This window comes from Tamandua tetradactyla, chromosome 13, assembly GCF_023851605.1.
Source record: "Tamandua tetradactyla isolate mTamTet1 chromosome 13, mTamTet1.pri, whole genome shotgun sequence".
Lineage (NCBI taxonomy): Eukaryota > Metazoa > Chordata > Mammalia > Pilosa > Myrmecophagidae > Tamandua > Tamandua tetradactyla.
This window is the reverse complement of record NC_135339.1, coordinates 86712470-86740096: the sequence shown is the minus strand read 5'-3', so window position 1 is coordinate 86740096 and position 27627 is coordinate 86712470. Positions and strand designations below refer to the sequence as shown.

Genomic DNA, 27627 nt, shown 5'->3' with positions numbered 1-27627 from the left:
GGCTTGGAGGCAGAAGGGATGGCAGGCAAAGGTGACGTCCTGTGTAAGTGTCCACTCACCAGCTATTGCGCCACTCCCCTGCCCCGCTTTGCCCCAGTTTCGGCTCTACTTCCCTCCCCCCTGGCCTCGGCTAGGGAATACAAAGAGAAAACAAGAAATGTCCACCTGCCTTAAGGTTGTAACCATAGTGTCGCCATCTGAAATGTTCATCGTCCATGGTGGCACATGAAAATGGTGCATGAATATGCAAATCTGGAGCAAGATGACAAGGCTCAGGCTCCAGAAGCGACCCCTCCGAATGCATCCTCAGAGTCCCCGACTGACCTGCCGGGGTGGGGGTGGGGGGCGCGGGCCAGTCTCTGGGCTGGAAGGTACCGAGCAGAGTCAGACGTCCCGCCCGGTCTCCCGCCTGCATTTGTCTAGCTATGTGGCTTTGGTCAGCAGCATAAGCTTCTGCTTTCTCACCTGCAGAATGGAGCTATGTCCTCTCAGTCCCTCACGGGATCTGTCCAGAAGCCATTTGTACAGGGTCCAGAAGGAGCCACTGACATTTGTCAACCCCAGAGGTAACAAGGCAGTGCCCCAGGGGCCATATCTCCCCTTCAGTCTGTTTGGCTTAGCTCTCTCTGTGTTTTACAATTATTATTACTTTTTTTTCCTGAGTTAGTTGCCAATCCCAAGATTAAAAAATACATCGGCTCAACAATTACTAATATTTTGATCACTAACTTATTAAGTTATAATTTAAATATAGTGAAATCCTAATACCTCAAGTAAACTCTTCGATCAGTTTTGAAAAATCCCTGTCAAGAGACAGAACATTTTCATCAACTCAAAAAGATTTCTCCTGCCCCTTCCCAGTCAAACCTTCCACTAGAAACAACCACTGATTTGATTTGAAATACTATATGCTAATTTTTCATATTTTAGCATTTCAAATAAATGGGCCCATACAGTGTGCCTTCTTTTTTGTTTTTGTGTTTTATCTTTCATTCAGCATATGTATTTGAGGCTGATATATGCTGAAGGTGTCAGTGTTTCATTCTTTTTATGGTTGAGTATTATTCCATTATGTGAATATAGCTCAATTGTTTATTCAGTCGGTTTGTTGGTAGAGGTCTAGGCTGTTTCCAGGTTTTGGCTATGATACATAAAGTTGCTATTAGCATTTTTGTACAAGGAAAAAATATATTAGTCTGTTTCAAATTAAAACTTAGATTTCTGGCTCCCATGCCCCATTCAGTAGGGAGCTGGGACCCAGCCGCCTCTGGATGGGTGCATGGGCCCCACGGTGCCTCAGACCTCACCACTCCCCATTGCCTTTCCTGGCTGACACCTTGATTTTGGACTCTGCTAAATTTAGGATAATTTGTTATGCAGTGATAGAAAACAAACGCTGATAATGATATAATCCCTTTCCGTTTGCTTCTCCTGATGGGTGATAAAGATTCTGATGACACATTGCAGAGGGCACAGTCCCAGGAGGCAATCCAGACCCCTCTTCATGCCCCGGGGAGGGAGACTGGCCCCAGAGAGGGGACAGGGCTCACCCAGGGTCTCACAGTGAGTGAAGAGAGGGGCTGGGATGAGAGCCCAAGGCTGGGGCTGGCATCCCATCCATCAGGTGTCCCCATGCGCTACTCTCGTCCTGGTGGAGACAGAGGGAAGACCCTTTCCACGCCCACCCACACCCACAGCCACACTGGGCTTCAATTTCATCAAAGCAACTTCACAGGAGCTAGATTTTCTCTCGTTAACACCCCCTGCCCTCTCCACGAGCGGATGATCTCTGGAAATGGACACCGATGTGTCATTACGCCACAGTCACACGACGCATCTTTTCAGAATCGCCCTGTCTGTTGTGCCTGAGTTAGTTTGGGGAGCAGTGTGGATGGGGCTGACGGTGTGAGAGCAGAGGCAGGGCCACAGCTGCGGGGGGCCCTGAGCCCTGCCTAGCAGTATAGACTGACTCACCTTGCTGGTGAAGTGGGAGCCCTGGGGAGTGGGCATCGAAGGCGCTTCACTGCGGGAGGACACGCTCAGACTTACAGTTTGGAAAGATCCTAGCTATGTGGGAAAGATGGGCTGGTGGAGGTTGAGTGGGGAGGCAGGGAGAGGAGCTAGGAAGCTCTGCAACAGACCGCAGCGAAGGATTATACAGGTCTAAACAAACTGTTCTCAAACTCCAACGGGCACCAGACCGTGGGGTCCCAGGCACCATCTTCAGAAATTCAGATTCCTAGGCCTTCCCCTAGACTTACTGAAACGGAATTTCTGATATCGGTGGCTAAGGAATCTACATTTTCAAGACGCACCATATGATTCCACCATGAGTCATGCTTGGGAAGTGGATCGTGGCTAATTGCAGCTGGGGTTACAGGGTAGTCAAGATTTAAGAAGGACACTGGGGCTTCTCCCTCAGGCACCTGGGCAGGTACATGGGGTGGGGGGGACAATCCCAGGGGTAGGGTGGGTGACCAAGCAGGTCTGGGTTGGATCTGGCAGCAGAAAAGGAGCGCCTGTTGCAAACACCCACTTGAGCTTCTGCATGTGGGCGTGCCATTCCTAGTAGCCACCACTTTGAAACATTTGACTGCATTAAACGTTCAATCAGGAAAATGAAATTTATTTAGAAGGCTCTGGTATTCCACTTTGAGACAGGGGATGCTGCTCTAAATTTATCAAGTCAACGGCTCATTTTTGCTGTTGGGTGGGTTGTAGATCTTAAGCCAAGGAAGTAAGTTAAAATGTTACTGGTTGTAAACTTTCCCTTATTAGCAAAACGTCCTTTCATGCAACTGCATTAATGCAATTAATGCTGATTATACCGGCGATACATTCACCTCAGATCCGAGTCCGTCGAAGAAAGAGTTGACCCATTCTGATGATGCTGTCATCCCTAAAATCATTTTGGGGCCTCATCTGGATCTTCCTGCAGAGGCTACTGCCTGTGTTTTAAAGATCCTCAACCCTCATTGCTGGAGAGGACACTTATTTTAAGAAATAGTGAAAATCACATGAAGCTAAGTCTGATGGACAGTTGATAATGAAACCAGGTGATTTCAGGTGGATCATTCACTAAACATTCACCGGGCACATGTGCTGTGCCAGGCTCTGAGCTAGGGGCTGGGGATACAGAGACGCACCCAGCCCTTTTCCTGTCCTTGAAGGGTTTACAGTCCTCAGACAGGGACAGACACAGAATCAAGCTTGAGTTTCTGAAATGAGGAGGATTATTTCTCCCTATGGGACTTTATCTATAACTTAAGTGAGGAATGAACCCCCCAAACAGAGTTCTAGAACCTTAAAGCTGTGACAGCACCTTTGGAGTAATTGTAATGCCCTTGGGGGACCTTGTTAGAGTGAGCATACAAGCTCAGACATCGGTTTAAAACCGGCCCCATTTCTTTTTTCATTGGAGTTTTGATGCAGAGTTGAAGTCTGCAGCTTTAAGGGACCACTATTTATTATTATTTAAAGCTGGGAGAGGTTTTGGATCGGGTGTTGGAAATTTTCACAAGAACCCAAATTTCACGTCGATTTGTGATGGATTAGCATACCAAAATTGGCTTAAAGTGCGCTTAATGGATGCATTACCGCAGAAGGGATCTGTCTAACCAGAGTATTTCTAAATTTATGCGATTGAAATGCACTTCAGGTTACTGAGCAGTCTAAATTTGTCAAAGTCATGGAGTCGGAGACAGGTGTTTGCTGGTGGTAGAGGTGACAGAAATCTGAAGTCAGGGCTGCTGAGATGAATTCAAGAGCCTATAAGTGGGCCACCCCAGCACTCCCTTCCTGAAAGCGCCCCCCTCACTCCCAGGTGCAGCCCTTACCAGCACAGAGAACTCCGACTCTACCAGCTCCTCTCCCCCAATGCTGTCCGCTTGGAAACAACCTCAAATCTGGGAAACAAGGTGGTGAAGGTGAATTGAAGATTCTCTCCAGCCTCTGCTGAAGTATTAACTGAAAATTAAGGTGTTGACTGATAACGAAGACCTTTAGGAATCTAAGATGGTTTTTCTCCTAGGGGCATCACCTTCTGATAGGAAGCTCTTGGAAAACTCCAAAGGCTCTGGTCTCAAAGGAACAGGGTTCTCATGGTGGAATGACCATGGGTAAAGTTGCCCTCGCTGAGCTGGGGTCTGGGTGGGTCCTGCTCAAGGCTCTTCTAAGAACTCTCCTCTCCCCACTTTCAAAGTATTGGACCAGTTTCCAGAACTGTGATGCTCATTCCTTGACCCCCTCAAAACTGACCTCCTCCAGCAATTCTTACTAATTTCATGGCTCTATAAATGCTACAGCTGGAGCCTTAAAAGTCCTTCACTCCTCTGGGTGGGGAAACTGAGGCCCACAGAAGGGCTGAAGGTCACACGGGGAGCTGGTGCTAGAAGCAGAACCTGGATTGTCTGAGCCTCATTATTTACGGAACTCAGAACAAATGAGGCACAGAGAGTGACACGAGCCATAGGCATCCCTTTAATAGTGGGGCTTGCCCACTATTAACTTGAATTCATTGGCACTAGTGCACACTAACGATAGAGGGGAGGTCTTTTGTATTCTCCTACATGTTTGGTTTCTGAGCTGCGGTCTTCTCACCTGTAAATGGGGATAGGTAGCATTGATGTCCTAAGGCTGTTATGAGGGTCAAATGATGTAGCACGGGAAAGTGCTTAGCAGAATGCTTATCACATGCCAGAGCTCTGTAGGTTTCCTTCCTTAGGAGGGGACAGAGTCTTAGGCATCTTGGCGGCTCAGACATTCAGTCCAGTGTATGGTATATAGCAGGTATTCAGGGAATGAATGAATGAATGAATGAATGAATAATTTCAGAAATCATGGCAGGTTCCTGGTCTTCAAATTTCCTGATGTCCTTGCATGGTCTCTCATAGACTTTCTATTCAAGTAATCAATCAATTAAGAGACACTTATGTGACTATTACATGCAAAGCTACAGTCAATAATGATGGTTATTAATAATAGCTCATCTTTTCAACTCTTGTTATGTATCAAGAATTGTGTTAAATATTTTTCATACATTTTGTCATTAACACTGAAATCAGCACACTAGGTAATGTATTAGTCAGCTGCTACCACACTAATGCTGTGTAACAAAACTGACACTCAGTGGCTTCCAATAGCAAGAAGTTTTTCTTGCTCTTTTGTCTGCAGATCAGCTGAGGCAGCTCTGAGTTGAGTTGCAGGTGGGGTGACTTGGCTCCAGTCTAGAAGTTGAACAAAATCTGCTCTGTGTGTTCATTCTAGAGCTTGTTCTTCTCATGTTCTTTTCATGGTGGATCACTGGAGCACAGGAGAGCAAGCCCAGATCTGCAAGCATATTTTAAGCCTCTGATCCAGTCACTTTCACTAATATCTCATTGTCCAAAATCAAGTCATATGGGCAAGACCAAAGTCTAGGGGTGGAAAACTTCACTCCACACACAATAAAGCTATGACAAGGGTTAGATGTGCAATGCCACCAGGGGATAATGAAGAACTGGGATTAATCATTTAAACTACCACTAAAAAGTGCTATTATAAGCCCCAAACTGAGGCACAGGAGGGAGGGAGAAGTGACTTGCCCAAGGTCACTCAGCTAGTAAGTGGCAGAAGTAGGATTTGAACCCAGGCAATTCATTGCAGAATAAGGGAGGCCCCGGACAGTACACGTGGCAAAAGATATTTATTTTCTTAAATTATGCTTGTGTGTTTTTCATCCATTAATACTATGTTGATATCAACCTCTCTGGAGGTTACATACCCATCTGTCCATCCATCCACCCATTCACAAATACCTGGCGTCTAGGTGTTCTCTCAATTCTCCAGAATAACAGGCTCGAGTGCCATTCTTGAGCATTTCTTTTTTTCAAATTAATGTTGGGGTGGGGGAACAATCTCCTTCTAGCTAATCTCGGGCACGTGTATAAATACATTTAGAAAGGCCCTGGTGGGATTCAGATCAAAGCGGCATTGCGATTTTACTTAAAAACGATTTGCTCCATGTCTACTGTGATTTCTGACACCTGAATTTGAAAGTCATCTGGGTGGGCTCTGTGCCATCTCTATAACCAAGTCGTTTGTTTACCTGGAGGGAGGAGAGGAAAGAGCGGGCATGTGTGGCCGGGGAATAACTACGTTCCACTCACCCTTGCAGGAGGGGGATTTCCTCCTCCGTGTTTACATAGAGCCTTCCCTGTGTTTGTTTAAACCCGCTGCACACTCTGGTCTGACAGCTGCCTGGCCCGCAGCCGTCTTTCTAGACGCATGTACAACCGACCCTCTTTAATAGCTCCCTGCTCTGTGTCCGCCTTGCCCCTCCCCACCATGCAATTACTTGAGCATATAAACCTCACTGAAAGGCAGGCTTTTCTTGGGAGCTAATAAATAAGCCCCAAAGCCGCAACGTATGTGAGACCTTGAAAAATGGCATCATCATCTATTGGGAATTGTGAACCCTGCAAAAAGCAGCTCATTGTATTTTCAGAAAAAGGTTTTTGTTTTTAAAAAAAATAACAAAGAATAAAATCACCAAGTGGCGTCTACGTGGAAAAAGCAATCCAGTCTGAGATTCTAGGGTCGGACTCTTTTTTACATTAATCTTCCTTTGTAGATTTTATGTAAGAGGTATTATTTGCAGGAAAACAGCACGGTTTTGAAGAATTCCTCTCTTGTCCCATTCTCCCATCTTATGGGAGAATGTGGCTGCAACTTTAGCTGCCATAGTTGCTGAGCAGAAGTTAGGACCTCAGGGTGGGTCATACCTTCTGGGGGGGTAAGATGGAGCCTCAAGCAATAAAAATCACAGTTTTTCCAGAAAGAAGAAAAGAGGGGAAAGGTACCACGAGGAATCACCCGTCATGCGAGTGTGGGCACTCTCCACTCTTCCAAGGGCTTCCAGCTCCACTTCTGCTTGCTTTGAGGAAGAGAGGGCCATGGGGACTGGGACAACGTTCTTTTTTTTTAATCTCTCAGAGCTCAGCTTCCCGAGAAGGTGGGCTTGGTGCTCCAAGCGCCCCCTTGAGCCGAATCTTCCAGAATCCCAAGTGCTTCTTCTTTGATGGCATCTTCAGCCCAGAGACTGGAGACTCAGCCACGGATGCCGCCTCCTTGCCCTCGGGCCGCCCAGGTGTTTCTCTGGAGCAGCCGCCTGGGGGGCCACTGCGGCAGGCGGTGGCGCTCCGGGTCCAGCCGCGCCTTCCCCCACCCCGACTAAAAGCAAACAAGCAGAAGCAGAGCCGAGCTGCCGGGCGAGCCTACGCGGGTTGCGAAATGACAACAGAGGGCGCCGAACCCACCAGCGACGTGGCCTGGAATATCAATGTATGGGCTCGCTCCAGACCTCCAAGTTCCTTAGAGATGCCTCTGGCAGAGTGTCACCGCCAGGCTCCGGGCTTTCGGTTTGCGTTTTATTTTGGGGTCCCCGCATCACACGAACAGTATTTACTTGGAAGGGAAGGGAGCGGGGACCCACCCCACCGCTCGGCGCACACGCCTTGATCTCACATTCCAGACCCGAGCTGATGTGTGTCAGCGCGACATGGGGCGGGGGGAGGGTTCTCTTCGGAGGTTTCATTCGCCATCTGCACGTCACTCCCAAACTTTTCCTCCCAGCGCTCGGGGTGTCAGGTTGACGTGCGCTGGATGCGGGCTCCAAGCGTGGGGCTGGGCGCGCGCCCGCGGAGCCCGAGCCGCAGAGGCTCCCGGGTTGGAGTCCGGCTTGTCAGGTACAAGTTGGGTGCCAGGCGCGGGCTAGCGGCCGGGGTGCGGAGCGCCGGGCGGGGGTCTGGGCCTGGGCTCGGGGCGCCCCCGCCCCTCCGCGGGTTCCGGCCGGGAAGCGCCGGTGGCGGCGGTGGCTGGGCGTTGGGAGTCGGGGCCGGCGGAGGCTGCGCGCAGCCTCACTCCCCGTGGCACTCCCGGCGCGGTGGCGGCGGCCGCCCAGGCAGACAATGAACTTGCGAGCACGCCGATGCGAGGCAGGTTTGGGCCGCGCGCCTCCCGGCCCAGCACCCTGCGGTTCCCGCGGCCCGCGGCGGAGCCCTTCCCCCGCCGCCGGTCTGTGACCGCGCTTCGGGCCCCTTGCGCTCCGGGGACCCCGCACGAAGGGCTGGCGGGAGGCAGCGCTGGAGCCCGCACGCCCCCTCTCTGACCCGGGAGAATGCGGCCGGATCTAGGGGACCCGGAGCCCGGGAGAGCGGGCGGAAGGGGGAGCGATGCGGCCGGCTGGCAGCCGATGGGGGGCGCACGCCGCGGGGCACGCACCGGCCCGCTGTCCCGCGGAAAGGCTCCGGGAGTCGGAATCCGGGCGCCCCGCGCTGTCCGGTGCGGGGAGCTGCAGAGCGGTGGACAGACGGACGGACAGACTGACCAGGACTTTCACCGTGTACGCGAGCTTGCGGGGGTGGGGTGGGCGTGGAAGGGACGAGGATTCCCCCAACCGTATGCTCCGCTCCCCTATGCACTTCGGGGAAGTTTCCAGACGGGCCCAGGGCAGATAGGTCGGTATCCGCCACCCTCTCGCCCGGCTCTGATCCGGAATGGCCTCCAGATCCCCAGATTGGTCCCGCGGCCGCTGCGGGCGAAGAGGCTGGGGTCCCCGGCACCGACACCGTGGGACCTGGTTCCGGGAGGGATGGCCACGGGGGCGGGCCCAGGAGGAGACGGGGGTGCAGCCTGGCCTCGGGCTGCCTGAACTTCTGCTCCCGCCCCCTGCGTCCTCCCTCCCCTCTTGTCGCCTCCCCGCGCGGGGCAGTGTCTCCCCAGGAGGCGTGATTAGTTGCGGGCGATTCCCCTGCCGAGAGAGGCCGGTGTGCTCGGCCCTGCAGGGCGGCTGCCGGCAGTCGGAGCGCCGGGGTTGCGCGGCGGCGAAGCTGTCCCGAGCTGGGTGGCAGCGATCCCGGCGCGGGGGTGACGGTGGCGGTCGCGATGGACTGTGAGTCTGTTGGGTTGTGTGTGCGGGTGAGGGGAACGCTTTGGCCTTGGAAAGGGACGGGTCGTGGGGCAGTTGACCTCTTGAAGCCCCCAGGGGTTGAGGGACAAAGGCGCTGGGGCGAAGGGAACTTCGCCCTTGGGGGAATGAATGAAGTGCCTTCTGACTCGTCCGGGCGAACCCGCCGGCCGGCGCCCGCGCGCGTTTGTTCAGGGTTCGGAACTGCCTGGGTCCTGGGCGCGGCTACTTACCCGCCGGGTGCTGGTCCGGCCACCTGCGGTGCCCTCCCGCCCTGCGCCCGGGCTCTGCCGGCGCGGCTGGAGCGGCCAGTGTAGACGCAGAAGGCTGCCGCTTGGCTGCGGGCTGCTGGGGGCTGCGCCTTGCGTTGTGGGTTCATGATGGAGGCGCGAGGCAGGGAGATATCTCTGGCTCCTCCGGGCCAGATACCTCTGGAGGTATCTCTGGCTCCTCCGGGCCGCCTTGCCGGGTGCCTCCGCGGGCGCGGGGCTGCTGTGACAGCAGAGCATGTTGAGTAAATTAATGGCACGGAGTTTTCAGGAATGAAGTTGTGGCTCCGGGAAGCCCGAAGACTCTGGGCCAAAGGATGTGGTGTGCGGGTCAGTGAGATGGAGCAGAGGGGGGCTTGGTCCGGGTGATGGCTTCCTAGCAGCACCCCCAGCCCCCAGGGTCTCTGTACCAGTTGCGGCTCCGGAGGGATGCGGTGACGCCCTGCAGTAGGGTAGTCACCCAGTGTTGGAGTGGAAAGGCCCCTGCACCCCCCACCCTGAAGGTCCCATGAGGAAACTGAGGCCTAGAGATTTGCCCAGAGTTTCCCAGGACCCTTCCCCTCCCCACACTCTGCCTCCTTAGCTTTTCTAACTCCCACCCGTAACCCCTAAAGTTGCAAAGCCAGGCAGCCATCTCAGTATTCATCTCACATATTACTTTTACCAACTATTTGTTGAATCAAAACCTTGACTGAGACATAAATGCAGACAGATCTTACATCACTTTGTTCAAAATAGTATGGAACTAAAAACACATTTTCATTAGGCAGCTTTTATCAAGTAAGTTTTTTTCTCCCCAGTACTACTGGAAACCAGTAGGAAGATGCTCTTCTCTCCATCTCCTGGAGAGGGAAACTGAGTCAGGCTTGCCATAGTCTCCTTACCAGTGCACTGGTGAGCAGGAAGAAGAGCTGCAGGCCAGGTTTCTCTCCAGGGCCCAGTTTCCCCAGAGGGCCGCCTCTAGGGCCTTGAAAGGAAATTCCACCATGTGCCCGTGTATGACAGCCATGAGCTGGTTTGTGGGTGGGCACACAGGGTTAATTAATCCAAGACATTGTATGGGGCAGGGAGTCGGGCCCACAGTACGTGCCTCACAGACCACCTCTGGTTTGCATTGATGATTGGAGCTCACACTGCCTGAAAATCTGTCCTGGCCAGGCACCCTGCATTGCCACTGTGGCTGCAGGAGGTGGGAGTGGGGGCGTGTTTTTGCGCCTTTCACATCCCTGTTACTGCTGCCTCTAGCCAGGAGAGGTGAGATGTCAGAAGAAGGAATTGGTTTTTGACATTCTTGGAAGACAAAACATTAATCCTGCATCAGGAAGAGGCAAGGTTTGCAGGAAAGCTTGGGAAACAGGCTCTGCTTAGTTGGCATTTGGAGACAGAGCAGAGAAGAAACACCCTGTTAACTACCTGAGGCACAGGAGCCTCAGGCCTTGTGACCAGTAGGTAGAGGTAGAAGATGCTTTAGATTCATGCTGGGTACGTTGGGCTGGAAGGTGCTGGAACCAGCAAGCAAAATGGAATGGGGAGGGGAGGTAGATCCCGGGCTGCTTGGACAGGTGAGCAGGTGCCCCAGCCGTGGGGAGCAGTCTCATTCAGCTCGGGCTAGCTATGGAAAAACAGGTCCCAGGTTGCCAGGATGTCTTAATTTTCAAAAGAATTCTTAAGCTTTGATATTTACGTGTGGGCTCAAAATCTCAAAGGAGTAGAGAGGCTGGGGCAGAGTGCACTGCTAGGAGGTTGGAACTTGCCATCTGGCCTCATGCTTGCCTATTGCAGAGTATGTCCCATTGTCAGAGAGAAGTGACATATTTGATCAAACCTGGGTCACACCCATTAACAGAGCCAAGGGATGAAAAATTCATGCTGCCCATCCTGCATGTGCTGTAGGCTGGAGCTGGACATGGGGGCTGGCCCTTTCCTGTACCTGTGTCATCTGTGTGACTTCATTCATTCGATAACTATTTAATGTATCCCACCCTCTAAGCCAGATGGAAAGGGAGACTCTGCATAAAACTTTTCATAGAACTTCATTTGCTGAATGGATATGGAGAGCTTGCTGTGCGCCAGGCACAGCTGAGCCTTTGGAGATGATGCAGTGAATTAAGATAAGGCAGGGTCCCAGCCTAAATGCCTGTGCCCCATAAATTAGCTCTAAGCTGTGTTAAGTGCTGGGAAGCACAATAAGACAAGAATAGGGACTGAAGAGAGTGGGGCAGGAGGGGGCAGAGAGGAGCATCTTTTTATACTGATGTCGGAATTAAGGCTCAAAACAATCCGATGACTTGTCCATGGCTGTGTAGCCAGTGTGTGGGAAGTTAGCCGGGTCTCTGATCGCCAGCTCCGGGGTCCATTTTCATCTCCACCATGTTGGGCTGGGGCCTCCTGGAAACTCCATGATGAATGGCCAATCCCTGTGGTTGGCAGCTCAGGGTTTCCCTATCCACACATCTCAAACTCGGGTCCCTTCCCGCTGCCTCAGCCATCCTGGGTTTGTAGAGCCACCATTTGGAACCTGTTGGTGTGAGAGATGAGTTTTCTCAAACTCTAAGATTAGAAACTTTTAAAAAGTAGTAGCTGTCATGGGAGAGTCATTTATTTGATAAATCAGGCAGGGGAAATCTCCTTAGCAGCTTGTGGTTTAGGAGTGATTGTTCTAGTCACGGTGAGAAAAATGCAGCCTCCCTTTCCTTCTGTCTATAAATTGGGATGTTCAGGTATGATCGTAATTTCCTTCAAAGGCTAGCTTTATTCCTGTACTGTGAATAAAGAGATTGTATTCTCACTTAGCTGACCAGGTTTTGGAAGACAGAGAGTATTTTGACTTGCACAATGTATTTTTTTATTGCCCTTGATTCTGATTTCTTTATTGAGATGACTCCTTTAAAATAAAGCACTGAGACGATGTCATTGGGGTGCGACGCATGTCTTCACAGCATAAAGTAAAGCAGAAGGTAGCAGGTATCCGGTTAGTGTGTCCAGTCTAAATGTCCAAGAAGAAAAGGAAGTATCTGGACTAGATTTGGGTCAACATAGCTTTTATTTTATTTTTTGCATGGGCAGGGTCCCGGAACCAAACCAGGGTCTCCGGCATGGCAAGTGAGAACTCTACCATTGAGCCACTGTTGCCCACCCATAGCGTTTTTTTAAGTATAGGGTTAGGGAGGAGGGCAGTTGATCCTAGCAGCTGCCATTTGCTTGGTCCCACTGATTTCCAGCTGGTCCTGTGCTGAGCAGGCCACATATGTGTTCCCATTAGCCCTACTTGGTGAGCTCAGAGGCTGTTTGAGATAACACAGACCAAGCTTTTAGCCATCCAGATGAGCAGAAGACTGACAGGATCAAGGAATGATAGTGGAAGAAGGAGGGAAATGAAGGGGGTCTGGAAATCACAATTGTAGACCCAGAAGGGGAAGGAAGTGTGAATCAGCAAGTGGTGAAGATGCACGGGGAGTGGCAAGTGAGAAGGTTTCAATCTCCACTGATTTCTAGAGAGATGTGCAGGAAACATGAGTGGCATCTCTTTCACACACAGTGGCAGTTTCAGCGTTTCTGGGTTCCTCCTGGCACCCCCTTCCAGGTGCAGGCTCTGGGCCAGGTGCATGGGTGCAGAGATTCAGCACTCAGCATCCTGAGTGCAGCACTCAGATTAGTGGGTGAGGCAGGAGTGCTGCATAATGTTGCTGACAAGTGCCTTTGCAGGGCCTGAGAGTGTGGCAGGAGCCGGGGACAGCAATGGCCTGGGAGCTTTCACCTCCGCTCAGTGTGTTCGTGCCTGCCAGGTGCTTGTAACCCTAGCTGGCATTCAGTAGGTGCTCAGTAAACATTGGCTTCTACAGTATCCTTTAGCTCCCATGCTCATAGACAGGTTAGTTGGGCTCCGAAATTGCAGGTAAAGTTTTATGTTGTATGTGTGTATTTCCTGGAGGTGATGCATGAGTTCCAGCATATTTTACATCAAAGGATTTCCCTGAGCCCTGTAAGTTCTGGAGTTCTTGGACATGTTGAACTCCTAGCTGGGTTTCCTTAGACTGGTTGCTGTGTCTTTCTGGGCTTCTGCTTTCCTATCTGCCGCTGCCCTGGGAGCCCCTTTCAGCTGATGCCCTGGGCTGTCTGAGTGTCCTTTAAGCCGTGCTCCTATTTGATGCAATTAACCAAAGTGCACGGACCAGGGAGCCCTGGCTGGAAACGTGCCGATGCACTCGCTTTGAATGTCACGTCTTGAGCCCCACGTGGAGCTTAAAAGAAGCCTGAGTGGGCGTGCGGGGGCCTCATTACTGGGGCAGCTCTTCCTGACACCAATTTCACGTTTCTAGAACTAATCCTGAGCCAGGCTTTTTGGGTCTCTGAAGAAAGTGAGACTGGCAGATCCTCAAAAGCAGACGGTGTCACTCTAATGGAAACTTGGACACATTCCAGAATTGTGTTTGTGGTGAAAATATTGAAACAGGCTGCCCAGTCACCCAGGTGCCTGGAAAATGCCTCAACATGGGTGAGTAATTAGATACAGACCAGTCAATTACTTTTCTTCCCTCAAATAAGCTGGAGCTGGGTGGTTTGAAATTTTCTCGTGAAATGGCGTATGAGCCTACCGACCCTTTCGGCTGGTCGTGGTCAGATGGACAGTGAGGGTGAGGATGTGTCAAGGGAAGTGACAGTTCAGTTCCCCTCCCCGGAGCAGCCTGGGATGGTCAGGAAGTCCCACCCTGCTCTGCTGCGTCCCGAGAGCCTGGGCCAGCGATACCTGGCTGTGAGGTGGGAATCTACATTTCAGAATCAGAGGGGCCCAGAGCAGCTTTGGCTGCCCTTTTTACAGCACTTGCTTCCTCGCTCATGTTCAGCCCGTACCTCTGAGGTTTTGAGCAAGCCAGTGTTGGGCCATCACCAGGCAGACGTTCTTGTCGCCTGGGTGTTTTGGAGCCACAGGCCCTGAGAGGGGCAGTGTGGGGAGCGGGTTTGGTTTGGGTGCCACCCTAACCTGGGTCCGAATCCCTGTGATGCTTCTTTATTCCTTAATTGGGACCTTGGGCAAGTTGCTTAATTTCATTGCACCTCAGTTTTCTCATCTGTAAAATGGGGCCAATCATTTCTACCTAGTGGGGTGGTCTGAGTATTAGAAATAGCCCAAATTAGAGTCAGGGGGACTCCCCAAATTGAATGCCTTTCCTGGCCGAGTTCTGAACCCATGAAGAGATAGAAGAGAAGGAAGACTAGACAGGCAGAGGTCTAAGTGTGATGTTTGCCGCCCGACTAAAGGGGACGTTGGAGGACGTGGCTGACGTGGGGGCAGGGGGCAAGCAAGTATCCCAACCCTGAACCGAGGACTAGGTGAAGAGGCGGATGCGCCCGCAGTCAGGGGCCAAGTTTGAAAACTGAAGCGTCTGCCTGGGCAGCCCCTCTTCTGCATGTGTGGCAGCCAGCTGGGTGAAGGGTCCCCAATCTTTGGGAAAGGTAGGGCAGGGTGATGCATGTAGATGCCCCCAGGTGTAGACGCAGCAGGAGAGTTACCCTGGAGGAACTCCCTGTGCAGGGAGGGACCCCTGGGTGCGGTTCTCCCGGACACCCCACCCCCCTTGCCTGAGAGCGAATGTGAAGAGCTGAGCCCAGGCCTGGCCAGTGGAAGGGGACACCGGCATCCCTGAGGCCTGTGATGGACGGGGCGGTAGGCCACGGAGTACGTAACCGGGGCCATACCAACGCTGTGCTCTTATCTGCTAAAGGAAGTGATGTGTCTCAAGAAGAGACCTCCCCTTCTCATTCCATCGTAGAGCACAGGGGAGTGATTAGCCAAGCAAAGATAATGACTCGCTGTAGACCTGGAGACTGACATTTTAGCCTTAACGCAGTTCACAGGAGCGGAAACACTAGCTGACTCAGCCTGGGCGTGGAGAACCCTTTTCGCCTCCCCATGTGGGCAAATGGGGCTCTGCGCCCTACCCCCGCCCAGGAGGCCCTTGGCCAACCGGGCCTGGCATCTCCCCTTATCCTGTCCTCAGTCTTCATCTTGCCATCCCACTGTCACTTCCGTCCCTTGTGCCGTCTCGCTCATGTGTGCCCCCATTTCCCATCCAAGCGTCACCTTGCTTCTCTGAGCTCCCGCAGCTCCCACTTCACTGTATTTCTCATCCTCGAACCCAGCCCCAGCTATAGCACATCCAGTTTCCTCGGCCCACTGGGCCTTTCGGGGTGAGGAGGGCGCTTCAGGCTCATTACACTTTGCAGAGCGTGCCCCACATGATCAGGAGCCACTGCCATTTGTTGAATTAGTGCACTAATTAAAAAGTATTTTTCAAAAGCCTGATTCTCTTGGAGAATGGCTGCTGTGGATTTCATATGAGCCTCTGGAGGTTTCCCCAGAGGACAGTAGAGAAGTCCGGATATGGCCGAATGCTGCAGGAGAGTTCACGTTTGTCATTACATTTCCAAAGGAGACGAACATAAATGTCGCAACCTTGGATTTCCTGGCATTAGGTTTCTGGCCTTTTAAAAAGGAAGTAACCACATATTTTTGTGTCTTTACAGTCTTGGGGGAAAATGTCATGGAAATTTAGTTGGTGTTTCAGAAATATAAGCAGAAGCCATCTATTCAGTCAAGAAATGTGAAGACTTAACATTTCTTATAGCTGGAATAAATAGCTTGTCTTTAAGGTCCATGATCTTTACTTTGGAATGTAAATATTTGCAGTAAAAATATAAATATGTCTTGGCATGTATTTATAGTGACCATAACTTCCAAACCGAAAATTAGACTACTGGTCTGCAGGGGATTTTTTTTTCTCTGATGTGTGACCCTGTTTATATAAAGTGTCTTGCAAATGTATACACGTTACACCATGTTTGCTTTGTGCACGCAATGGCTTTCCAGGATTATAAGGAATCAGAGTTGCCCTGGGGAGTGTGGGTTGTGTGTCTAGCATCCACTTCTCTTCATTTTCTCGGCAAGGGTGTAGCAGTACCAGGTGTGGTGAAGCTCTAGCCAAGACCACTGGGTGACCATCATGTCCTGGCCACCTGTCCTTAGTTTCCTTGATATCCAGGTTGGGGGTTGACCAGATGGCTGGTCTCTGTGTTGTGTGCTCAGGTGCCTCATTTCAGAGCTGCTGTGGCTATAGGGTGCTGTTGAGGTGAGTGGGGTTTAGGTGTCCTTTCTGTGTTCAGGCGGAGGGAGGAGGAAGTGCTCGTTTCTGTTTCAAGGTTGAGCAGTGAGCGCCTCTGTGTGATATCCTTCTCCGTCAGGTTCTTGGGGACCAGAAGAGCGACCCAGATGTGTCACCCAGTGGTTGGAAGCAGACTGTCTTCTTGTTTCTGGTCTCCGCCTTGTTCTCTGTAGTGGGAGGTTTGGGACTGACGGTCCGGGTGGGGAAGAATCAAGCATCAGTTGGGGTTGGGCCAGGGCTTCTGCCCGTGGTGCTGGGAGGAGGTTGTTTTTAAGATTCTCTAGCACCCAGTGTTTAACAAGAAATGTCCCTCTTTGATCTTTACTTCGGCTAATCAGTGAACCTGCCTCATCTGAAAGAATCATTGTATGGGCTTAGAAAGGTTGAGCCCTTAGGAAGGACCATTTTCTTGTGTGCTCTGAGTGTCCTTGAACGTGGGAAAAACTCATGACAGCTATTTCTGTGGCCATCTTTTTCCTGACCTACGTTGGTGTCACCCTCCCTAATCCTCCATCACCGTATTTAGTAAAGAGAGCATGTTCCAGAGACGTCCCTCCCAGCCCCACACCAGGCCAGCAACACACGTACATTATTTGGAAAGTCAGAGGAAATAGCTGCGTTTAGAACACGTTAGACTTGCCTAAGAAAGTTCTCAGTGAGATAATGGAGGGGGAAGAAAAGTCACTCTGATTAATGAGAATAGTAGTAGCCTGACATTTTGGGTCGGTCTAACTTTGAGGAGCATTTATACCTGCTCGATAGCAGTTTCTGTGAGAAGTTAGATATGGACAGGTGTACAAAAGAGAAGAGTGGGAGCTTAGCAAGCGTGAGCTCATCATCAGAAATATCTTCCAGGCAAAAAAAAAAAAAAAAATCATTTGCCCGCCAGTTGACAGTTGAAAAATCCATGTGTCCTTTGCATTGTACACAATTTGGCTCTGAGACTAAAAATGATATATTGAAAAGCAGATGAAGCATCAGGTGCCATTTGGGTGGTAGATGATAAATTGGCTTTTGATTGTTAAAACTGAAACAAATCAATAGGAAAATTGAGGTCTGCCTGCTTTTGGATCTTCTGAGCCAGCATCTTTTTTGGTTTATGGAAGGAAGAGAAGATTTGCCCACTGAAAATCAGAATGGTTTAAGGTTGTTCTTTTTTTTTCACATGCTCTTTCCCTGACCCTGGAGAAACTTGATTCTCAGATGGGGTCCTGAGCCCCCCTCTGGTGCTATTGGCTGAGAATGTTTGAATTTTAAAGTTAGATGGGCCTTCAGATAAATATAGTTTGGACCCATTTTATAGATGGGGAAACTGAGGAACAGAGAGGCCACCAAGTCAGGATTAAATCTAGATTTTCAGAGTCTCAATTCCATCACTCCAAACATCGCCCCTGAACTCTTAGTATGTCCCTGGTCTCCTTCTTGACTGGCACCAGGACAAGAAATAAAGGCTGGTTGGTGGACCTCTGAGGGCTGCTGTGTCCGAGCCCAGCATTCTACCTCCCCTTGCACCTGAGAAACACCTCAGCCTTCACCTGCCGCCAAACGAAAACTGCAACTTGTGGCACCAGGGCCCTCTAGTTCTTTTCCCCCTGCAGCAACGGGAGGCAGAGCTGCTTATCTGGGGAATAATTAAATTAGGAACCAATTCGGAGAATGAAATTTTATCTGATCTGGCCAAGCCCATAAATAAGGGGCCCTGATTGTAACTCCAGGACACATTATGACGTTGTTTCTAAAGAATTATGCTGGGCTAAAGCACGGGGAGAAATATGCAGGGGCCGGTGTGGGAGAGCCTTGTGGTTGATTCTTCTGCATGGGCTGGGAGTACAGTCCTGTGGTTTTTTTTTTTTTTTTTTTTTTCTGCACTGAGCCTTTCAGACTCAGTTCGTCTGTTAAGAGCCTCGTGGATATATCCGTTGTCACTAATATCAGCAGACAACTTTAAAGCCCTAATAAGAGGAAGGAAGTTTTGGAGGAAACATAGTGGCCGTAGACCAGGGGTGCAGCATCAGAACGACACACACACAGCCTGGCCCTGTATCAGTCCTGCTAGGTGACGGGCATGTGCGCACGCAGGCCTGTGCATGCACACAGGGACACACATGCTTTAAGCTCTTTAGCAGCTCAGTTAAGAGCCACTGATGGAATTTAGCAGCCATTATAAGCATTCTTTTGAAAGCAGTGTTTCCAGTTTTTGTACACCAAGATGAGGGACAGATCATTGGCAGGATGATCTCAGGAATGAGCCTCTCTGTCCTCTCTTTGTGCTGGGATCTAGATGGACGTTCTCTGGGTTTCATGAGTAGAATCCCAGGATGATATCAATATACATTTTCCATTACTCTGTAGCAACTGGGGGATTCTAAAAACGCTTTTCTTGTATCTGTGACTGCTCCCTCCAGTCATCCCCGCAGGGGCCCAGAAGGTCTAGGGGTCTCCTTTGACACTTAGCTGGTCAGTGCAGGAATTGACTCTGTTCTGTCTCTGCCACTAAAAAACGTATTTTTTCCATTAGGACTGGAAGTGCGTCTTACTCAAGGTTGAATCCAAAGGGCCTAGCCCATGAGAAAGAATGATTAGATGAATGGATGGACAGATAGATGGATGGGTGGGTGGATGGATGGATGGATGATAGGAAGGAAGATGCTTTAACTTCTTAGCTGCTAAAACAAATATATTATGGGTTGGCTTAACAGCAGGGATTTATTGGCTCATGGTTTCAGACCCTGGAAGTCTGGCTTCCTCCTTCCACTGTATCTTCTGACTGGTGGGCAATCTTTGGGGTTCCTTGACTTTTCTGTCATATGGCAATACACATGACCATGTCTTCTCCCTTCTCTTCTGGGTTCTGGATGCTCCCCATGGCTTTTTCCCATGTCCAATTTCCTTTGCTTATAAAGACTTCAGCCATATTGGATTAAGGCCCATCCTCCTTTAGTTTGGGTACATCTCAACTAATTACATTTTCAAAGATCCTATTTATAAGTGGGTTCATGCCCACAGGACTGGAGTTGGAACTTGAAGATGCCTTTTGTGGGGGACACAAGTCAATCCCCAACATAAGGCAAAGTATACTGGATAGAATTGAAAACCTAGACTCATTATGCAGGGATAGTACAAAGAGTTTGGCCAAACTGCACAGTCTGAGGAAACAGTCCCCCAAGGACTGCCCTCACTTCAGACACCAGCTGTGAGTTCAGGAGCTCCCACCACCACCCTCCAGTTCAGTAGTTCGCTAGAAGGACCAATGACTTGGAATAGTGCCACACAGTGTTATAGATTATAGTTTTATTACAGCAAAAGGATACAAATCAGAACCAACCAAAGGAAGAGACGCTTAGGGCAGAAATCTGGAAGAAGGAGGGTTCTAAGCACGTAGTTTCCGTCATCCTCAGGGGCAAGTTCCCCTCCAGGTTTCAAAGTGTGACAATACTCAGGATTGCCAACCAGGGAAGTTCAATGGCGCTTTGGGTGTCCAGAGTTTTTATTGAGGTCATGTTATATAGCCATGATTGATGGAGTCAGTGCCCACTTGGTTGAACTTGAATCTCAGCTCTCTCCCTTGAGCTCAGGTTCATGGCACTGGGCACAAAGGCCCAAGCCCCTAGCTCCATGGTTGGTCTTTCTGGTCTGGCCAGCTCCCACCCTAAAGGGTTGTGTAGCAGGCACACCCTGAGTCACATCCTTAGCATAAACTATCAGGTAGGGGGTCATGAATAACAAAGACAGTCTTATCACTGGGAAAATTCCAAGTGTTTAGAGTTTATGCCCCAGGAGCCAGGACAAAGGTCAGACTGTGTAGGCAAGGCCAAATTCCTTGGGACTTAGTAGATAGCAAGATCTACTAATCATCTGTTAGACACATTCCCTTCTCCCCACCCCAGCTCAGCCAGTCCCCTTTATAGCTGGAGAAACTGAGACTAACAGAGATGAAGTGACTTGGATTGCTCAGCTTCATGAATAGAAAACACTTGGGAACCCTACCCTTGAACTTCTCCAGCTCTTCTGACTCAGGCTCTGCAATGTCTCTTGAGAGTCACCTGCTGGTGAATGATCCAGAACTCTTGTCAAGAACCTGGTATGTGCCAGGATTGGCCTAGGAGCTGGGGAGCCAGTGGTCCCTGCACTCACTGGATGTGGGCAAGTTCACACACACCAGAGGAGACAGCATGGGTACCTTAGAGAGGCCTTAGCATGCAGAAACATGAAGCAGGACCAAGCAGTGGAGCGCTACTGGGTGATGAGGGAGGGTCTCACCCTGGACCACCATCCAGGCTGATCCTTGAGTGACAACAAGAAGCTGCTGCCTGAGGCTCAGGAAAGAGCAAGTGCAAAGACCCCAGGGGGCTCTGGTGGATGGGATGGGATGAAATTCAGTAATGCTTTGGAAAGCCAGCTAGCCGACTTAATTTATAACACACTTGGGTTGGCAACAATATTTTTCTCTTCTACATCCTCTGAAGCATCATTTGCAGCTCCTGCCTTTTTCACTGTTCTGTAAAAAACGCTTCTGGCCCAAAGCTGGCCGGCAGGTAGCTGCTGCAGAGTCTCACAAACAGGGCTGGTGAAAAACAAAGACAAACCCAGACTCCTTGTTCTGCTCACTTGTGAACAGAAATTATTTTTATGTAAACACGTGCTTCAGTGGGGAAGTCTTAAGGTGGGCGGCTAAAACTGCTCTAAATTAAAACAAGACAGAAATAGCACTGTGAAATCCCAAAGGTGAGCATGAGGCTGTTAACCTGAATTTGGTGATAATTCCAAGCAGCGTGGTTTGGAGGGAAGGGGACTCTTTTGAGAGGACGAGGCCAGAGAAGACCCTCTACCAACTTGGTCTCTTCCTTGAGCATTATTTTCCTGCCCTGACCTTCACCCAGACCTGGCCCTTCCTCAGGACGTCACTTCCTCTTGAGCCTTCTCAGGTGGAGGAAGGTTTTCCTGTCCGGCCTCTGGATCTGGGGGAGGGATGTCATCTTCCCCCCTCCAGATATTTCTTTTCCACCCTCTGTAAGAACCTCAGCTCCTGCAGCGCTCCACATTTCCATCGTCCTGCCTTCTCCTTCCCTGTGTTGCAGTTGACTCCATACCCCTGGGTGGTGGACCCCCAGGTTGTCTCCCTGCACCAGGTAACCACGGCTTCCATGACAATGGCCCATTCAGCATTCTGGCTTCCTGGGTCCTCCACCTCTTCTCTCTTCAGGACACCCTAGAAGAACTTGTTCTCACTTGTACTGCTCCACACACCATGTTGTCTGCCCTCTTTGTCCATTTATGTCAGTCTTTCCTTCATGGAAACCAATCCCAAGGCTTCAATGGGCTGACCTGACACATAGTAGGGCCTCAACAGATTGTGTCTGTTTACGTTCATAAACCTTGAATCCCTCTCTGGAACTCTCTTGACTCCCTTAAAAGTGTATCTTTGCAAAGTTTTCAAAACCAATGCTTATCAGCAATGGTAGTGGTAACAGATATCTCCTTTTTATGTTGTTTGTGAGTAATTGTTAAACTGCTGTCAAAACATACATTTCCCTGTGTTATAGTAAGTACAGACAAAAAAAAAAAGTCTTTTTGTGCTGGATAGTTTGATTTAGAATCATGCAGAAATCCCTTCAGCCTCTTCCCAAGTCCACGCATGGCCATGCTGCTGGAAACTGACCTCTATGACTTTTGAGAATGTGTTGTGTTGACAGGTTTTTGGCAGCCCTAGATGTTGTCTGATAATTTGTGGTAGCTATTTCTTTAGAAATTTTAGAGTCACAAGAAGTTACAAAAATAGTACGGAGTTCCTGTATACCCTTCACCCAGCCTCCCACAGTGTCTTACAGAATCATCGTACATTATCAAAACCATTGCATTGGTGCAATTCTGTTAACTAAACTGAAGACCTTATTCTGTCACCTTTTTTTTTTTTTAACTCTTTATCAAAGCACCTTTTAATTGACTAGCAAATTAAGAAATACATTCCCTGCATATAAAGTGAAAAAATACATTCACAAAAATAAATAAAAAAGAGATTCATAGCAAAAGGATATAGCTTTATCTAGCTGTAGAGTGATTCTGACATAGGAAAGAAAGATCTTTCCATTTGAGACTACATCTAGTTTAGTGTATTTTGTGTCAGTTTTAGCCACTAAATGAGAGCTCACTGTACAGAAGGCATTAGGATTTTATACATATTTATACACACACTCATATATGAATATATGGTACCTTTTATATAATGCATAATATTTTAAAACATAAATATATATGTTTTCCTCCCTTCATTAAGAATACTGGGTGGTTTCTCTACCGGAAATGTGACATAAAAGTAATTCATGTCTGTAAACAGTTCTCAACGTTAAGCAACACTGATCCTAGAGAAGTGATGGAAGGCAGATGACTTTTCTTTCGATCCAGGACTTTTACTGAAGTCCAGGTCAGAGCATGGTATAATGTATCATATTTTCATAAAAGGGAGAAATGGCAGAAGTAAAACTTTGCTCTTCTAGCACCTAGGGAACCAAAATCTAATTACTTATGTTTAAAAATTTATCATAAAAATAATAGCATGAATAATTTGCATTTTTATCGTTTTCAGAGTTTACAGCTCTTGTTCCAAGTGATCGTCACACCAACTCTGTGAAGTAGTATTTAACTCAGTACTACTTTGCTAACGTATGACTGAGATAGATATCATTATTAGCTCCACTTTCATATAGGTGAAAAAGGAGTTGCAAAGAGGTAAGGTAACTTCTCTAAAGTCATGCTGATAAGTGGTGGAGCTTGGACTTGAATCCATTGCTTGAATCCTTGACAATGGGATATTAAATCCCACTACTCTGGTTGCAGGGAGAACCTAGAACCAGGGACAATCATTTCTCTTCCTTATTCTGTCACCTTTTAATTTCATTAAGCCTAGAGATCCTCAGCATTCTGGAAGTGTTTTAGAATTTCATCAACTTTAGCACTGCCATTTCTCTTTTAGATTCTTTTTGGATCCCTTCCCATTGGCCATCAGTTAAAGTTAGTTTCCATTAGGTCTTCAAATCGTTGGAGCCCCATGATTCACGCATTCTACCTGCTCCACGCCCCCGAGGCCCTACGGGGCATCATCCCTGGTGTCTGCACACAGATTACCTCCTCTTCAGAGGGAGCATCCCTCCCTCAAGGGATGCTCAGGGAATCTGTGACCAGAGAGAAGCGTAGTAGGGCTTAGGGCTGGCAGTCGGGAAACTTGAGTCTTGATGATGGCAACCAACTGTTATGGGTTGAATTGTGTCCCCCTAAGAGATATGTTGAAGTCCTAACTACCAGCACTGCAGAATGGGACCTGCTTTGGAACTGGAGCTTTTGCAGATGGAATTACTTTAGATGAGATCATACTGGAGTGGGGGGTGACCCAAATCTGCAAGGACTGGTGTCTGTCTAAGAAGAGGAGAAGAGATATAGAACGCCAAGGGGATGATGTGAAGACAGACACATGGAGGGAAGACAGCCATGGAGTGTCAGAGGCAGAGATGCGGGTGATGCTGCCACAAGCCAAGGAAAGCCGAGAATTGCACTGGCCACCAGCAGCTGGGAGAGGCGAGGCAGGGTCCTCGCCTGGAGCCTTCAGAAGGAGACTAGCCCTGCCAACATCTTGATTTCAGGCTTCTGGCCTCCAGAGCTGCGAGAGAATAAATGTCCGGTATTTTAAACCCCGCAGTTTGTGGTAACTTGTTATGCAGCCCTAGGAAATGAAGACGCCAACGTTCATTGAATACTCAGTCTGTGTTCGACTTTATCTACATGATTTCATTTAATGTTCTCTGCAGTCAGTGAGGTCAATAGGAGTAAATGGCCTCATTTTACAGGTGTGAAATCTGAGGCCAGAGAGGTTTGTGCTGCCCAGCTGCATGCAGCTCCTGAGTGGGAGAGTTGGAACTTGGACCCAGGCAGCCTGGCTGTGGAGACTGCCTTGGACGACCTCCTGCCTCAGTGCAGGCTGGACACTTCTGGTCTCTGTCCACATTGATCACTGTGTGATCCGAGGCAGCTCACCCGACCTCTCTGAGCCTGTGTTTCATGACCTGTTGTGCAAGGGGCTTGGGTGATATCTGCCAGGTCCCATTCATTTCTGAGTCCGGTTGGCTTTACTGGTAAACGGTTATACCAGCAGAGGTAAAACCATTCAAACATTCATGTGAAACTGCTACCCTGCCCTTGTAGGTGCTTTTAAGCTTGGGAGGATTTCTGTTGCCTGATTGGATTTGATGGGAACCTCAATTCCAATTGAATTATGCTCTGGTGTATTTTAATTAACACATCTACAAACTGACTTCTTAAAATGCAATATCCCTGCACAGCGTATGGTGCCAGAAACTACCCCTCCCTGCCCCAGCTCTGGAGTGGGGGTGATACTCATAATACAGCTGGTAGGAGTGGTGAGGGGGTCACACCCAGCCCCTCATCCAATAACCGTGAGCCACCACCAGGATGAGATGCGATGGCATCATCCATGTATGCCTAATTGATTTTGTAGTCCCCACATAGAAAGGCTAAAATTAAGCTTCTTTGTAAATGATGTTTAAACTGCACAGCCTTGGGGACAGGTTGTCAAAACTAACGGAGCTGGGCGCTCGCTGGAGAGGTTCATTTTCTTTGACCCAGTGCATCATTCAACAAAGGTAGAGATTTTCCCATTTAAAGGAGTTGAAAGGGTGTAAGCTTCAGGTCATTTATTTCATGGAAGGGGCCTCCACTCCAGTGAGACTGCCTCCTCAGCGGGGATGAATGTGTAATTACATTAGTGTGATGAATTAGAGAGCCCCGTAGTTTTTAAATCGTCAGGCAGAGGTGCATTAGAGAAGACGACATCACAGATCAGAGGTATGATAAACAGGCTCGCGGAAACTGCTCTTCCTAATAACCTCACTCCTGGCATAGGTCGGAAGATTCTGGTTCTGTTTCTGAAATGCCCCCGCCGAGGTCCTTACTCAAAGCGAAGGTGAGTGCAAATCTCAAGTGCGATGAGGTGCTCCGATGGTCAGTTTGCTCGTCAGCTGTAGCATATACCGAGAATAAGAAAAGATCTCGAGGTGAGTGTTCCCTCTTCCTTTTCATTGTGATTATATCCCCCTTTAGGCATCTCCGGGGTGGCAACATAATTTTCAGAGTCCAGGGCAATGTGGAAATGGGGTGCCCCTTGTTCAGAGTTATTAACCATTTCAAGACCATGACAGTGGAGCTCTCGGCCGTTTTGGGGTACAGGGCCTGGGATGATGGCACAACTTGCCCACCCACATTGCCAGCCCCTGGTATCTTGTATGGCCCAAGTGAATTTATAGGAACTAGTGAGAATAATGGATTGCACTGGCTGTAAGCAGGGCTGGGCTGCTCTCTGGGGAGTAGGGAGGGTGCCAGGGCCAGGCTCAGGACATCTTTGCTGAGCTGAATTGACTCCTGGGAGTGAGTTGTCCTGGTCTGCTTATGGGATTTCATATGGCTATTTCAAGTTCCATCATTAGGGGTCTAGAGAAATCCATCTCTGGCCCTTCAGAATGGACAGGGACAAGGACCAAAATCCTCTAATGAAACCCACGGTCTTGACAGCCCAGCCTTGTGAAGAAGGGAGAACCTGAGCACAGGGCCCTTGTGTATGGGGTCTGGGTAAGCCCTTCTAGGTTGGGCACCTCATTTCCACATTGCCTTGGGCCCTGCAAATTGTTCACTGCAAGAACATAGACAGTCCTACAGTCCCTCTTCATGGTTAATGCCTGGTTCTCTTTGTGGCTCTGTGACTTGTCCCCGGAGGGGGATCCTGGCTTCTAGGCGCCTCACATCTCTGTTGCCTTCTGATGGGGCTCTGCCCCTCTCAGCTGAGTGGAGGCCCCTGGAGAGGGCTCAGGATTTCAGGGGCAGCCTCTTGGGTCACTCTAAACATTTCCTGATCATGGGAAGAGACAATTTGCCAATTCTGGGGGCACTGCACATCTTGGCAAGGAGATAAAACCCAGCCCTGAGTGCATCGTCCCTTGGAGGCCGTGACTACAGGGCTGGGAAGGCCGCATCCCCGACTGTGCTGAGTCCCCATTCATGCCAGAGTGGCCAGCCAAGACTCGTGCCCAGGCAGTGGGCGCCCTTTTCCTCTTAGAAGCCAGTGGAGAAAAGGAAAGCAGCATCCAGGGCTGGCTGCCAAAGACAGGGGGAGGATCCAGTGAAGGAGAGCCCAGAGTTTTCAGGTTTTCAATTGGAATCGGGGATCGCAACCGAGGATTAAAGTCATTTTTGACTAGAGGAGGAGGTGTGGGGGATACGCTCTGCTCGGAATGAATCGGAAAACTGCCCAGATCAGGTCTCTTTTGAGAGCAGCGTCTCGGGGGAGTTAGCGTGTACTGCTGCTGGATTTTCCTTCTTTTGTCCTCAGTTTGTACAGAGGTCACTGGAGATGTGAGCTCAAAGGGAGCGCGACACTGCTTTTTTGTCATTGTCACAAGTTGATGGATCTGAATGGGGATGCGAGGCTTGAAGAATGAAAGAAAACTGCCTTTTATGGCTCCTGGCGGGGGAGAGAAGGCAGGTTCAGGAATCGGGCAGCTCGGAGGTGGCAGCTGCTTGTCCAGCCTGGAAGGCGTGGAGAAGGGTCTGCCTTGTACCTGGGCTGTGCCAATTAGACCCTCTGCTGCATTCATGCCTCCGGATCGTGGGAACTCTCAGATAGTACTTAACTTGCTCGGTAAATAGCAAAAATAGTAGCTTCAAGTTCGAGTGGTTTTATTTATCTTTTATGTTAAGACAGCCACAATTATTGCTTTTATTTTGAAAAGAAAAATAACAGGAAAAAAACCCAACAATATTTTTATTTCTTGATATGGAAGTCTCAGATAACTTGAATAATAAGTCTGTTTTAAAACCATTGGGAAAAAAAATCTCAATATAGAAATATAGAAGATAAAGAAAGAAAGAGAAACATGAAAAGGTGCACAAAGTGTAAATAACCCCTCCCCTCTGCTTGCCATCAAAACTCCAGAAAAGTGAGGATCTTGTTTGCTTTGTTTACCTCCTATATCCAAGATGAATCAGCTACTGGATTCAGGCTGGGGCCAGTGAGTTGGCATGTTCGGCACTGGTCTCAAGTGGAAGGAAACTAGGAAGAAATAAGGAAATGGTACTATCATTGTTGGGACATGGCTCAGCTCATTTCCACACCAGCCCCAAGAGGCAGGTGGCCTGATAGCTGTTTATAGATGCTATGATTGAGGCTCAGAGAGGTTAGTTAATGTGTCCAGGA

General features: G+C 49.4%; 1 protein-coding gene across 5 annotated transcripts in view; it reads left to right on the top strand.

Moving 5' to 3' along the window:
• Positions 1-7235: 7235 nt before the first annotated feature.
• The window catches only part of CHST15 (carbohydrate sulfotransferase 15), a 79141-nt gene continuing 58749 nt past the window's right edge, over positions 7236-27627 (top strand). Inside the window, exon 1 of one of the 5 annotated variants that reach the window (XM_077126337.1) lies at positions 7236-7320. The gene's annotated coding sequence lies outside the window, so the exon portion shown is untranslated. Of the gene's footprint in view, positions 7398-7593; positions 7725-8792; positions 8930-27627 lie in introns of those variants that run through there. The other 4 variants (XM_077126335.1, XM_077126338.1, XM_077126334.1 and 1 more) reach the window with 4 other exon arrangements.